Below are 14138 nucleotides of genomic sequence, written 5' to 3'. Positions count from 1 at the left end.
ATTATGGCATTAACCAGGGATTGAGGGTGAAGGAAATAATGTGCTGATCTTGCAACAAATTTCCAGTTTTGATTAGGGTTGCCAGCTCATTATTTTGATGTCCCAGGCGGTACACAAATAAGCAGTCCCCTAAAGCTGTATTTTCTGTACTTATCTGTGCGTACTTTGAACAGCAACTATAAATAGAAAGCACTTTTAATTTTGTTCTAGGGCTGCCTGACTGATCCTTGACTGATAATTAAAGGGAACAAAGACAGAAAAGTCACATTACAAATAAATACAAACGTCTTTATTTATAACCTGTATTTAGTGTCAAGACAAGCAGTTTGCAGGCTCTTTAAACTACGCATGGCTGGCATTTTCTTTTGGCAACTTGAAGCCATTTTATCCCTGTGGACATTGTGCTCCTGCTTGTGTAATTTGAAAAGAAACATGGTCTCCTTTCTGGGAAGAGGGGGTTAAATTCCTAGGGCTGAAATGATTCAGCTGCAGTGGCAGGCAAGGAGTCTCCTGCTATGAAACCAAACGCGAAGGAACAGACAGTTGACAGTGGATTGTCTGTTCGTTCGGTTTTAGCAAAGGAGACTCCTTGCCTCCCACTGCAGCTAAAGCATTTCAACTGTAGGAATTAACCAGCTCGTTGGAAAATAGATTGTTCTGGCAGTTTGAGTAAGGGCTCTGTTCTGGAAGGTTATGTTTGAGGCATATGAGCTGCAGATTACACACTATGCATAGATCGCCTTCTGGTGTTGGGCCCGTATGTTTGCACTTGTTTTTGTCCTGGAAAGTCTTTGGAAGTCACAAGATAGGTGACTCCTCCTTAGGATGCTAGTGCGCATGGGCATCGGCTCCATCCTCAGATTGTTTTTTTTCCGCCATCGGGCTCGGATGTGTTTCTCGCGCTCCAGTTTGGAACCATTACCGATTCCATTTCAAAGCGCAATCCTTCAACCTTTCTAAGGTATTGTCTCGATCGCGAACCCTACTCGTCGCGCGTGTCTCCAAGTCGAAGTCTTCAATTCCAGTCGTCGACTAAGGCCTTCGGGCCTACCTGTGCCTTAGCATCTGGCTCATGGAAAGGACGCCATTCTAAAAGTGTCCTCGGTGTGGGTCGACGTTTCCCCACACCAATCTGCATGAGGTGTGTAACCTCTGCTTGTCACCGGAGCACAAGGCCAGAGACTGTCCAGCTTGTGCCTCTTTCCGCTCCAAGAAGACCATTCGGGATCGGCGAGCTCGGAGGACCATGGCTCGCTCGTCGACAGCAATCCCCGATTACATCTTTCAAGAGGGCGTCGACGTGCCGGAGCGGATTGAAGAAGGCCTTGTCAGCGCTTCCGAAGCCGATGACTCCGTCGAAGAAATCGCTCCGGCGCAGAGGGTCGTAAGTAAAGATGTCGACCCCGACCCCCTCCTATGAGAAAGTGCCATCTTTCTTGCATGGTATGCCCCCACTTTTTGCTGAATGTACTTTGACCGAGTGTGCCCAGGACTCCTGCCAATCAGGTGCCCAGGGCCTATGTTCCTTCCCTACAAAAAACTCAAACCCAAATTAGCAAGCCCTGGCCACATGTCAGCCCATGGTAAATAGTACCCTAGGTACCCAGGACCTTGTGACCAGGGAAGGCCTCTAAGGGCACCAGCACTCATTGTGCCATCCTTAGAGGCCCTGTACCCTAACACACACACACACACTGCCCTTGCAGGCTGTGTATCTGGGTACAAGACAAAACAAAGTCGACATGGCACACATCCCTGTGTGCCATGCCCACCACCTACACTGCCCTGGCATACATCAGCCACTCCTCTAGCTGGGTGCCCTATGCCAGTGGTGTGGGCACAGGAGCATGAGCCCTGTGCCCCTACAGTACCCAGGTCCATTCCTAGGCCCTGTAAGTGAAGTGCTGCCATTTAAGAGTACATGGTGCTGAGAGCTGGTCAAACACGAGCTCCACAGCACCATAATGGCAACACTAAAGACTGAGAAGTTTGGTATCAAACTTCTCAGCACATTAAACCCATACTGATGCCAGTGTGGGATTTAATGTACCAAGCACCACAGAGGGCATCTCAGAGATGCCCCCTGAAACCTAACCTACAATCCACGTCTGGTCTGAGAGGCTGCGTAGGCTGCCACACAGCAGACATGTTGCTGGACCCCTGGGTAGGAGAGCCCCTGCTCTCCTGGGCCTGCAACAATTCACATCCTGGGCGAGGTGCTAGGTCTCCTCCCCCCAGGAATGACAGGGGGAAGCTTCAAAGGCATGCCGCCTCTGTGAGCTTCCCCAGGCCACTTGCAGCCCCCACTCTGGCGGGAAGTCTGGCCGGAAACCCCAAATAAGGACAGGCGATGTGCCAGCCTGCCAACCCCACCCCTCGGGTGGGGAGGCGAGGTGAAGCACATCTCCGGGCGCTCGCCATCTTGAAGACAGGACACCTACCCAATCAGGACTAGGCTACTGCCCCCCTCCCACAGGAGAGTGGCAGAATAGAGGGTGTACCCACCCCAGGACAGGGTCCCATTTGTCCCTGCCCTTTACCTACCTGTAACGCCCCTAAATCTAGTATTTAGGGTCACCCTGAACCTTCCTTCCCCAGATTCCAAAATCCAAAGAAGCGCAAGAAGAAAGAAGACCTGCTGTGCAGCTGCTAAGAGGAGGAAGACACCAACTGCTTTGGCCCCAACCCTACCGTCCTGTCGACCCTCGGACCTGCTCCTGCTACATCCTGGCACCTCTTGTGGCCAGCAAACTCACAAACCCCGGAGGACCTGGCTACCTTTTGGCTCTTAAGCACCTTGGATTCCCATGAGCAGCCTCTGCTCAAAATCAGCTTCTAATCCCTGGTATCAGCCCGGAACTGCGAACCCTGCACACTCTGCACCCGCCAAGCCTGGCCTGTGCCGGAGTGAACAAAGACCACGAGGACGACCCCCCGGCGACTGTGGCCCCGAGTCCGGCACCCAAGGACTTCCCTTGACTCTCCTCACGATGCCTGCACCCTCAGGCCCGGCAAAGAAGCCCACCAAGCCTTCAGGTGACTCGGGCTCAAGCCAGCCTACGTCCGGTGCCGAAACTCAATCTTCACACACCGAAAAAGAGACCGCCCTCCTCCTCCGTGTCGGTCAACCGCTGCTTCCACCTCAAAGCCCTAGACACCGAAAACAACAAGCACCGACTTGCCGGCACCGAAAAAACACTGCGCCGACCAAGAAGCCACTCCCCAAGAGTTCGGGGACACACTCTTCGGAGCCGAAAAAATCAGGTCTGAAAAAACGTTCAGAGACTGCAAAACACGGGTCCAAACCCAAAGACACTCTGGAGTCGATGCCTAAAAAGTCCTCGGAACCAAAACACTTGGCACCGAAAAACCAAGAATCATCAGAAGAGCTTTTTCGACCAGATCCTGCACAAAAAACTCTGGTTAATGACCCTAAATCTGGTCATTTGACACTAAGCTCCAGGAAAAGACCACTGGACAAGCCTACACCTCCACCACCTAAAAAGGGAGACATTGCCACATCCCCTCTTAGAGTCCCTTCTCCACCACCTCCTCTTCCCCCCCCTCCCCTCACCTCACTCTCCTACACCAGTAGACGATGACACCTCTGACACAGGGGGGGTGTGGGCGATGTGCCACTAGGGGTTCCCAGCCCACCTGGTTCCCCTGACCCTTGCGATGACTATAATACACCTGATGTCCCAAATCTCCCACAAGACGACATCTACCCCTCTAGGCCTTCCCCACCAGAGGACCCATGGGCTTTAATCAGCTCGTACAACGAGCTGCCCAGTACCACTGGGTCGACCTACACTCAGACCCCGTCGAGGAGGATTTCTTGTTGGACTCTTGACACCACACAAAGGTCAACATCTACTTTACCCATGCTTAAAGGGGTTATTAAGCATGTGCCTGATATATTCAAAGATCCTGTTAGGGCTCTGGTCATCAAACCTCGCATAGAAAAGAAATACAAAGCTGCCCCTACAGACCCAGCTTACATTAGGGCCATGTTCCATTAGACTCAATGGTGGTATCCAATGCCAGGAAGAGGGCTAACTCTCAAACATCAGGTGACGCAATCCCACCCGATAAAGAGTCTAAACTCTTGGACGCCTCCCGCAAGAGGACAGCCTCACAAGCGGCTAACATATGGTGCATCGCCAACACTCGGGCCCTGCTAGCCAGATATGATAGGGCACATTATGACAAGTTGGTGTCCCTATTGCAACAACTCCCGGACAAATATAAAAACATAGCCAACGACCTCATACAGGAGGGTAAACTAATCACCAATACCTCCATTCGTTGCGATCTCGATTTGGCAGATACCGCCTCCAGAGCTGTAAATACCAGTGTGCTTTTGCGTAGGCACGCTTGACTAAGCATTTCAGGCTTTAAGCCTGAGGTACAAAGTTCGATCCTGAACCAGCCATTCGACCAACAGCACCTCTTTGGCCCTGATGTAGACTCCTCCCTGGAGAAAATGAAAAAGGACACGGACACATCCAAGTCAATGGGAGCCTTGCAATCGCAAGCTCCCAGACGTTCTTTTTGTCGCTCCTCTTACAGAGGCCACTCCAGAGGATACTCATCAGACAACCCTTCCACCTCTTACGAGGCTTCCACCCATTCAACCTTCACCAGAGGTTACCAGAGAGGAGGGTACAGAGGCAACAATAACAAGGGCAGAGGCAAGACTAACAACACCCGCTCTGCCTCCACCCCTACCCAATGACTCCTCCGCTTCCCCCGGACCATTCCACTCCTGTTGGGGGAAGACTACAACAGTTCCTTCCTGTCTGGACCAACATCACCTCAGACAGGTGGGTGCGACAGAGTTCAATCAGGTTACTGTCTCGAACTCACCTCTACCCCACCCCCCCAAACATGCTACCTAAACAGCATCCAATGTCAAAAGAACATGTATCTCTGCTAAAGCAGGAGGTAATCTCCCTTCTACAAAAAAATGCAATAGAACTGGTTCCCCTGCGCCAACAAAACACGGGCGTATACTCCCTGTATTTTCTCATAACAAAGAAGGACGGCTCTCGGACCTTATTTAGACCTCAGACCCCTAAACCTATACATACACTCAGACCATTTCCACATGGTCACACTCCAGCAGGTCCTTCCTCTTCTTTCACAAGGCGACTTCCTTGCTACCATAGATCTCCAGGACGCCTACTTCCATATTCCCATTCACGCAGCTTACAGGAAGTATCTCAGGTTTGTAGTGGACGGGCAGCACTATCAATTCAAAGTACCCCCGTTCGAAGTCACAACAGCACCAAGGGTATTCACAAAGTGTCTAGCGGTAGTAGCAGCTCACTTAAGAAGACAGCAAATTCACGTCTTCCCATATCTCGACGACTGGCTTATAAAAGCCAGCTCATACAACCAGTGTGTACACCACACTCATGCGACTATCCAACTACTCCACGACCTGGAGTTCACCGTAAACAATGCCACGTCTCATCTGCAACCGTCCTACACACAATACCTTAGTGCCACCATAGACACCTCAAAAGCGCTAGCCTATCCCACTTCAGACAGGATAGCAAGCATGCAGGCTCTCCTCCCCAAATTTCAACCTCCAAACTCCCTTCCAGCTCGAGTGTTCATGCAACTGATAGGGATGATGGCCTCTTGCATATTTATAGTGCCTCACGCAAGATTCCAGATGCGTCTGCTACAAGAGTGCTTAGCACGCCAATGGAACCAGGCTCAAGGTCAGCTAACAGATCTGGTGTTGGTAGATGGTTGCACTCATCGCTCTGCAGTGGTGGAACACCAAGAACCTTTCCAAAGGGCGACCGTTCCTAGAGCCAGTTCCTCAAATTGTCATGACAGCGGACGCATCGCTCTCCTGATGGGGAGCTCACCTATCACATCACACCATGCAGGGCGGATGGACACCTCAACAAAAGTTACTCCACATCAACCACCTGGAGTTACTAGCCATATTCTTAGCCTTAAAAGCATTCCAAAAGCAAATATCAGGCAAAGCGGTCTTAGTCCGCACAGACATGACAGCCATGTACTACATGCAGAAACAAGGCGGGACACAGTCTTTGCAGGTCTCTCAGCTAGCACAGAGCATATGGAGATGGGCTATACCACAGAATATATTTCTCCTAGCCCAACATGTCCCGGGAGTCCAAAACACCATCGCCGATCTTTTAAACAGTCGTCAAACGCAACAGATCCACGAGTGGGAACTTCATCCGCAAGTTCTTCAGCCATTCTTTCAAATGTGGGGGCAACCACACATAGACCTCTTCGCCACCCACGAAAACGCCAAATGCCCAAGCTTCGCCGCCAGATATCCACACCCATTTTCCAAAGGCAATGCGATATGGGTGAACTCGTCGGGCAGATATGTGTACGCTTTTCCGCCTCTCCCACTCATTCCACTGGTGGTGCGCAAACTACAGCAACATTCACTAACTCTCATTCTAGTTGCTCCAACTTGGGCCAGACAACCGTGGTACACCTCATTAATGGAACTGTCCATAGTTCCGCGCCAAAAATTACACCTCTCACCACGCCTCTTAACCCAGAACCGTGGAAAGATCAGACACCCAGACTCAGCTCAACCTTGCGATTTGGCTCCTTAACCTTCCTCCTGACTGTATGAACGTCATTAAAGAAGCTAGACGTCCCACCACTAGAGCCTGCTAGCAGGCAAGTGGAAATGTTTTGTGATATATTGCCATAACAATATCAATCCCCTAGACGTGTCTATCCAACACATCATAGGTTACTTATTACACCTCCAAAGATGCAACTTAGCCTATACGTCTATTAGGCTACATCTTGCTGCGATAGCGGCATAATCTACAAAATAGACAGCATCTATCACTTTTCAGAGTACCTGCTATAAAAGCCTTTATGGAAGGCCTCAAAAGGATAATTCCTCCCAGAGTACCGCCTTCACCTGTGTGAAATTTGAACATCGTTCTCACACGTCTCATGGGTCCTCCCTTTGAACCTTTACATAAATGTGAGCTTCAATTCCTAACATGAAAAGTTGCTGTTCGAGGCATATGAGCTGCAGATTGTACACTTAGCATAGGTCGCCATCTGGTGTTGGGCCCGGATGTTTGCAGTTTGTTTTTCTTCTTGGACCGTCTTTGGAAGTCACGAGTTTGGTGACTCCTCCTTCGGTCCGTACTGCGCATGGGCTTCGGCTCCATCCTCAGATTGTTTTTTTCCGCCATCGGGCTCGGATGTGATACTTCGTACTCCGGCTTCGAACTTCTACGGTTCCAGCCTCGACGGAAAATCCTCGATTCTTCGAGTTCCTTCATCATCTTCATCTCTCGAAGCGGCACTTTTTCCATCCCGTACATCGACACCGGCCTTCGGGCCCTCCGCGACTCCGGTCCCGGCCGATGGAAAGGACTCCGTTTAAAAAGTGCCCAAAATGTGGGTCTAAATTTCCCCACACCGACCTCCATCAGGTGTGTAACCTTTGCCTCTCTCCGGAACACGAGGCTCGAGACTGCCCCGCCTGCAAGTCTTTTCGATCGAAGAAAACGATCCGAGATCGAAGGGCTCGACGCACCATGGCGCACTCATCCTCGACAGTTCCACCGGACATCTTCGGAGACGACGCCGAAGCTTCGGGGCAGACACACACCGAACTGGGAGAAGACATCGTCAGCGCTTCCGAGGCCGACGACTCCGACCTGGAGGACGTAACACCAGGACAGCGGGCCGTGAGTACAATGCCCCCTCCCAGCCCCGCACCGAAAACCAAAGAGACTCCGGTTACTCCCTCGCCTGCCGGCCTGGGCAAAACCAAAACCAAAGCCTCGATCACCCCACCTTCGGGCCCGGTGTCGAAGCACTCAAAGTCTCACGGCAGCTCGGGATCGAGCCAGCCGACGCCCGGTGCCGATAAACACCACTCGGCACCGAAGCCTGCAAAATCCAGCTCGACTCCGAAACCACCGGTGCCGAAGCCTGGACACTCGGCGCCGACCAAACACAAACAGAAATCGGTCGGCACCGACGCTCCGGCGCCGAAACAGCATTCGACGCCGAAACACACGGAGACCTCCAAAAAGCAGGGCGTACACAGAACATCGAAACCTCCGGTTCCGAAATCGCCGGTGCCGACAGACGACTCGGCGCCATTGGCTCTGTTTACACCAGACCCTTTACAAAAGACTTTGTCCAGAGATCCAAAGACTGGCCTTTTGACTGTGATTACTAAGAAGCGTCGCCTTGAGGCTCCGGCTCCTCCTCCTCCACCCAAAAAGAGGGACTCAGCTACTTCTCCCCTTAGAGTACCCTCCCCACTGCCACCCCCCCTCCCACCACCACCCCCTCCACCTTTACCTCACTACGATCCGGCCCCATCCCCAGACCCGGATGACGGGGACCCGGACAATGACCCAGGGGACGCCCCAATGGATCCCACTCCACCAGGGACCCCAGATCCATGGGAGGATTATAATAACCCTGATGTACCCAATGTACCTCAAGACGACCTATACCCATCAAGGCCGTCTCCTCCAGAGGACTCTTTAGGGTTTCACCATTTAGTGCAGAGAGCAGCACACTACCATGGGGTGGACATGCACACGGAACCAGTGGAAGAAGACTTCCTACTGGATACATTTGATTTACAAGATCGTTCCACTGCTATTTTACCCATGCTTAAGGGTGTCACCAAGCACGCTACAGAGGTATTCAAAGACCCTGTCAGAGCCAGAGTACTAAACCCTAGAATAGAGAAGAAGTACAAGGCGGCACCCACAGACCCTGCATACATCAAGGGCCCTGCTCCTCTAGATTCCCTAGTTGTCTCCACAGCTAGAAAGCGGGCTAACTCCCAATCCTCAGGAGATGCCCCACCACCAGACAAGGAATCTAAACTTCTGGACGCGTCTGGTAAACGCACCGCCTACCAGGCTGCAAACATGTGGCGCATTGCAAATACACAAGCACTGCTTGCGCGATATGATAGAGCACACTATGATGAATTAGAGGCTCTTATGCAGCACCTTCCAGAGAAATACAAACGCCAAGCTCATGACCTGATACAGGAGGGCAAACTAATCACAAACACCTCCATTAAGTGTGCCCTCGATGCAGCAGACACTGCTTCTAGAGCCATAAACACCAGTGTCCTGCTTCGCCGCCATGCCTGGCTCAGGATATCAGGGTTCAAGCCTGAGGTCCAGACATCAATACTTAATCACACCTTTGACCAGCAAACACTCTTTGGCCCAAAGGTAGACGAAGCGCTCGAAAAAATGAAGAAAGATACAGACACAGCGAAGTCTATGGGAGCGCTCCAGACCCAAGCCTCTAAGCGTTCCTTTCGACGCTCGTCCTTTCGTGGCACAGGTAGAGGCTCCTCCACCGATAATGCCTCTACCTCCTACAAATCCCCTCCTCAAAATACCTTTTCAAAGGGCAACCAAAGAGGTGGTTACAGAGGCAACAACAATAAGGGCAGGGGCAAAACCAACAATACCCGTTCTGCCACCCCACCCGCACAATGACTCCCCTTCGCTCCCCCCAGACCATTCCACTCCGGTCGGGGGCAGACTACAAGATTTTATCCACGTATGGGAGTCCATAACATCGGACAAATGGGTGACCCAAATCATTCGGTCAGGGTACTGCCTCGAGCTAACATCTACCCCACCCAATATCCCACCAAGGCACCGTCCAATGTCCCAAGAGCATTCCACACTGCTCAAACAAGAGGTACTCTCGCTCCTCCAGAAACACGCCATAGAGCAGGTACCCGGCAATCAACGAAATCTAGGGGTCTACTCCCTATATTTCTTAATCCCAAAGAAAGACGAGACCCTCAGACCCATTCTGGATCTCCGGCCTCTAAATGCCTACATACATTCAGACCACTTTCACATGGTCACCTTACAACAAGTCCTCCCACTCCTCTGCCAGGGAGACTTTCTCACAACACTGGATCTGAAAGACGCGTACTTTCACATTCCAATACACCCCTCTCACAGAAAATACCTCAGGTTCGTGGTGGACGGGCAACATTACCAATTCAAGGTTCTCCCCTTCGGGGTCACCACTGCACCACGGGTGTTTACCAAATGCCTAGCAGTAGTAGCAGCACACCTCAGACGTCAACATGTTCACGTCTTCCCTTACTTAGACGACTGGCTCATAAAAGCCGCGTCCTACCACCAATGCGTGCAACATACAAACAGCACCATCCAACTGCTTCATCAGCTAGGCTTCACGGTGAACTACCAAAAGTCCCACCTCATACCATCTCACACAAAGCAATATCTCGGGGCCACCATAGACACCTCAAAAGGTATTGCCTATCCAAACTCAGCCAGAATCACAAGCATTCTAGCCTTACGCAAAATATTCCTTCCTCAACACTCTCTACCAGCAAGAGTGTTTATGAAGCTCATAGGGATGATGGCGTCTTGCATCTTCATAGTGCCCCATGCAAGACTCCACATGCGTCCACTTCAGGAGTGCCTAGCACAACAGTGGAACCAGGCCCAGGGTCAGCTGACGGATCTGGTGTTGGTGGACGGCCGCACACATCACTCTCTGCAGTGGTGGAACACCACAAACCTTTCCAAGGGACGGCCGTTCCTGGACCCGGTTCCCCAAGTGACTCTAACAGCGGACGCATCACTCTCCGGCTGGGGAGCGCACCTCTTACACCTCACAATGCAAGGTCTATGGACGCCACAGCAAAAAACGCTCCACATCAACCATCTGGAGCTTTTGGCGATCTTTCTAGCCCTAAAATCTTTCCAAAAGCAGATTTCAGGCAAAGCAGTCCTCATTCGCACAGACAACATGACTGCGATGTATTATATACAGAAACAGGGGGGGACACACTCTCCCCAGCTCTCCCGCTTAGCCCAGAGCATATGGAGATGGGCAATTCCCCAAAACATTTTTCTCCTGGCACAACATGTTCCAGGCGTACAAAACACCATAGCAGATCTGCTCAGCAGACAGACTCAACAACTACACGAATGGGAACTGCATCCACAAGTTCTTCCCCCATTCTTCCGACAGTGGGGGCATCCTCAAATAGACCTCTTCGCCACCCACGAAAACAAAAAATGCCCAAGCTTCGCCGCCAGATACCCACACCCATTGTCCAAGGGCAATGCGATATGGATGAACTGGTCAGGCAGATTTGCATACGCTTTTCCACCTCTCCCACTAATTCCATTAGTGGTCAGGAAACTACAACAGCACTCCCTCACACTCATTCTGGTAGCTCCGACGTGGGCCAGACAGCCGTGGTACACCACGCTACTACAACTATCAGTGGTACCACATCAAAAACTGCACCTTTCCCCATGCCTCCTAACCCAGAACCATGGAGAAATCAGGCACCCGGACCCAGCTCAGCTCAACCTGGCGATCTGGCTCCTGAAATCTTAGAATTCGGGTACCTTAACCTTCCCCCTGATTGCATGAACATCATCATGGAAGCCAGACGTCCTACCACTAGAGCATGCTATGCCGCAAAGTGGAAAAGATTTGTAATGTACTGCCGTAACAATACAATCAACCCTCTAGATGCATCCATACAACACATCATATGCTATCTGCTCCATCTTCACAGGTGTAACCTGGCGTATTCATCCATACGCCTACACCTAGCAGCGATCGCTGCCTATCTACAAAACAGACAGCATTTGTCACTCTTCAGAGTGCCCGCTATTAAAGCCTTCATGGAAGGCCTTAAACGAGTAATTCCTCCCAGGGCACCACCCTCCCCTGTATGGAATCTAAATTTGGTCCTTACACGACTAATGGGTCCGCCCTTCGAACCAATGCACAAATGTGAGCTACAATTTCTCACCTGGAAAACAGCTTTCCTTGTAGCTATCACTTCCCTTAGAAGGGTTGGTGAAATACAAGCGTTCACCATACAGGAACCTTACATACAAATGCATCACAGCAAGGTCATACTTCGAACTAATCCGAAGTTCCTGCCCAAAGTCATTACCCCCTTCCACCTCAATCAATCAGTGGAATTACCTGTCTTCTTTTCGCAACCCCAATCTGTTGCGGAAAGGGCCTTACACACACTAGATGTGAAAAGAGCGTTGCTATATTACATACAAAGAACGCAACCCTTCAGGAAGACCAAACAGTTGTTCGTTTCCTTTTCTCCACCACATAAAGGCAACCCCATCTCAAAATCAGGGATAGCTAGGTGGATTGTAAAATGCATACAAATTTGCTATCAGAAGGCAAAGAGAACATTATCTGTTCCCCCTAAAGCCCACTCTACAAGAAAGTTAGGGGCTTCTATGGCCTTTCTAGGGAATATACCCTTAGATGACATATGCAAGGCAGCCACATGGTCTACACCGCACACATTCACAAAACACTACTGTGTAGATGTGCATTCCCAGCAGCAAGCTAGGGTGGGCCAGGCTGTACTAAAAACACTCTTTCAAACAGCTGCAACGGATACCGGTGGTCGCCGCTAAGGTTGGGTACTGCTATATAATCTATGCTAAGTGTACAATCTGCAGCTCATATGCCTCGAACGGAATATGCTACTTACCAGTATGCATCTGTTCTTGGCATGTAGAGCTGCAGAGTTGTACACGCCCACCCGCCTCCCCGGCTACCTGTATCCGTTCCAGTCCATCTTATTTAGATACAACACACATGGGTTTCTCACTGTTATTACTACGCTCCATCATTTCCCTGTTGGCGAAAAACAATCTGAGGATGAAGCCGAAGCCCATGCGCAGTACGGACCGAAGGAGGAGTCACCAAACTCGTGACTTCCAAAGACGGTCCAAGAAGAAAAACAAACTGCAAACATCCGGGCCCAACACCAGATGGCGACCTATGCTAAGTGTACAACTCTGCAGCTCTACATGCCAAGAACAGATGCATACTGGTAAGTAGCATATTCCTTCCTAGTGGCCGTTACCTCTCTACGGCGAGTTAGTGAGCTACAAGCACTAACTATTCAGGAACCTTTTCTGCAAATCCATCATAAGGTTGTTCTCCGAACAAATCCTAAATTCCTTCTTAGTCATTTCTCCCTTCCATCTCAGTCTGTAGAGTTGCCCGTATTTTTCTTGCAACCACAGACAGTCGCAGAAAGAGCTCTTCATACTTTAGATGTTGAGAGCATTGCTATATTACATCGAGATAACACAACCCTTTCGTAAGACAAAACAACTTCACGTGTCTTTGTCACCACCACACAAAGGCAACCCCGTATCAAAATCGGGGATAGCTACATGGATTGTTAAATGTATACAAATTTGCTACCACAAAGCAAAACGTACTTTAACTGTTCCTCCTAAAGCACATTCTACACGAAAGATAGGGGCTTCCATGGCATTGTTTTAGGGAACATTCCCTTAGATGACATCTGCAGAGCAGCTACATGGTCTACACCGCACACATTCACAAAACACTATTGTGTAGATGTGCAAACAAAACAACAAGCTACTGTGGGCCAGGCTGTACTCCAAACACTATTTCAAACTACTGCAACAGATACTGGTGGTCGCCGCTAAGGAGGGGTACTGCTATACAATCTATGCATAGTGTGTAATCTGCAGCTCATATGCCTCGAACGGAATATGCTACATACCAGTATGCATCTATTATTGGCATGTAGAGCTGCAGATCTACACACGCCTACCCGCCTCCCCGGCTACCTTTATCTGTTCCAGTAAGATCATATTTAGATACACCATACATGGGCATATTTCCTGTTTCTTACTAAGCGCCATCATTTCCCTGCTGGCAAAAAACTATCTGAGGATGGAGCCGATGCCCATGCACACTAGCATCCTAAGGAGGAGTCATCTATCTTGTGACTTCCAAAGACTTTCCAGGACAAAAACAAGTGCAGACATCAGGGCCCAACACCAGATGGCGATCTATGCATAGTGTGTAGATCTGCAGCTCTTCATGCCAAGAACAGATGCATACTGGTAAGTAGCATATTCCTTCTCCTTCTGTGACTTTGGTATTTTTATCGGATTCAAGGTTTGCTGTGCTTAGAGAACGACGGAGGCACCTCCTGCAATTTTCTTTTATTAATTTGTAAAATTCTTCCTGCATGCTGTCGACAAATTGTTCTGCTGTGCCAAGCCAGTGATAAGTTGTTGCTG

At 50.3% G+C, this 14138-nt stretch overlaps 1 protein-coding gene across 2 annotated transcripts in view; it reads left to right on the top strand.

Moving 5' to 3' along the window:
• Window positions 1-14138, top strand: part of ZCCHC2 (zinc finger CCHC-type containing 2) — a 233224-nt gene that overhangs the window by 201514 nt on the left and 17572 nt on the right. The window lies entirely within an intron of this gene.

This window comes from Triturus cristatus, chromosome 5_2 (genome assembly GCF_964204655.1).
Source record: "Triturus cristatus chromosome 5_2, aTriCri1.1, whole genome shotgun sequence".
Classification (NCBI taxonomy): Eukaryota; Metazoa; Chordata; class Amphibia; order Caudata; family Salamandridae; genus Triturus; species Triturus cristatus.
The sequence above is the reverse complement of the archived record's forward strand: the minus strand, read 5'-3'. Positions and strand labels throughout refer to the sequence as shown.